Raw genomic sequence first — 1,630 nt, 5'->3', positions numbered from 1 at the left:
CATGGGCGTCAACATGGGGGTTTACACTGTGTTGGGGGCACGCACGGTGGGGGCCATGGGCGTCAACATGGGGGTTTACACTGTGTTAGGGGGCACGCGCGGTGGGGGCCGTGGGCGTCAACATGGGGGTTTACACTGTGTTAGGGGGCACGCACGGTGGGGGCCGTGGGCGTCAGCATGGGGGTTTACACTGTGTTAGGGGGCACGCACGGTGGGGGCCGTGGGCGTCAACATGGGGGTTTACACTGGGTCAGGGGGCACAGTAGGGCTGTGGACGTCAGCATGGGGGGATTTACACTGTGTTGCGGGGCATGCACAGTAGGGGCTGTGTGTGTCAATGTGGGGGGTTTACACTGTTAGGGGGCATGGTAGGGGCCATGGATGTCAACACGGGGGGTTTACACTGTGTTGGGGGCACGCGTGGCAGGGGCCATGGGTATCGACATGGGGGGCTGTGGCTCCCGACAAGGGCCTGGCCAGTGCATGCAGGTCCGGAGGGAGGCAGCAGTGGGCCTGGTGAGGCCCTGAAATGAGGGGCCCCGCTGGCTGGAGCGGAACGAGTTGGGAGCTGAGGTCAGAGAGAAGCAGGGCGCTCCAGGGCTCGGGCCCTGGGGGGGTCCCAGCCGCGGAGTGAAGGACTGAACCCTGAAAGGACCCCTCAGAGGCTACACGGAGAACAGACTGCATGCCAGGTGAGTGGGAAACCCAAGATGGCCCCTGTGACCCCACTGTGGATGGCAGACTGGCCCCCAGCAATGCCCATGTCCTCATCCCTGGCCCCTGTGAAGGTGGCCCCACCTGGCAAAAGGGAGTAAGGCTGCAGCTGGGAGGTGACCCTGGGTCGTGGGGGGGCAGTGCAATCACAGGTGTCCTTATGATAGGAGGCAGCCGAAGGGGACTAGAGAGACGGAGCCTGAGGACTCAGCCCCAATCGCTACCTTGGACGGGGAGGCAGAGCCATAGGCCAAGGGACACAGTGGCTCGCGAAGCCAAGAAGGCCAGGAAACGGTCCTCCCCTGGAGCCTCCAGAAGGCCCCAGCCCTGAGCCACCTGAACTTTGGCCCCAGGCCGTCTGGGGCTCCTGCCTCCAGGGCTGTGAGAATGGAGCTATGTGGTTCCCAGCCACTGCGTCTGAAGTCACTGTTACAGCAGCCCAGGAAGCTAGCACACCCCTCCCTGGTGTTTACATGCAGTGTGACCCCTCCTCGCGGGCAAGGTGGCCATGGGGACAGGGTCATGCTCACTCTCCAGGCCTGCAGCTCGGAAGCAGGATTCAGACAGTGTTTACAGACCCGCAGCGGAGGCGGGCGGTGGGCAGAGCAAGGGGAGGACCAGGCCGGGCCGGGGCTGCTGTGGGGGGCTGGGCTCGTGTGGGGGGCTGGGCCCCTGCGGGGGGCTGGGCCCGTGCGGGTGGTTGGGCCCCTGTGGGCAGCTGGGCTCATGTGGGTGGTTGGGCCCCTGCGGGGGGCTGGGCCCGTGCGGGGGGCTGGGCCCGTGCAGGGGGCTGGGCTTTGTGCGGGTAGCTGGGCCCCTGTGGGTGGCTGGGCCCCTGCGGGTGGCTGGGCCCCTACAGGTGGCTGGGTTCGTGTGGGTGGCTGGGCCCCTTCGGGTGGCTGGGCCCCTGCGGGTG

General features: G+C 66.5%; 1 protein-coding gene across 1 annotated transcript in view; it reads right to left on the bottom strand.

Annotated features, from left to right (window-relative positions):
* The window catches only part of TRABD (TraB domain containing), a 15,943-nt gene that overhangs the window by 7,324 nt on the left and 6,989 nt on the right, over positions 1–1,630 (bottom strand). The gene's annotated exons all lie outside the window — the stretch shown is intronic.

The sequence above is a fragment of the Trichechus manatus genome, unplaced genomic scaffold (assembly GCF_000243295.1).
Source record: "Trichechus manatus latirostris isolate Lorelei unplaced genomic scaffold, TriManLat1.0 scaffold00069, whole genome shotgun sequence".
NCBI classification, from domain to species: Eukaryota; Metazoa; Chordata; class Mammalia; order Sirenia; family Trichechidae; genus Trichechus; species Trichechus manatus.
This window is presented reverse-complemented; position numbering and strand designations above follow the sequence as displayed.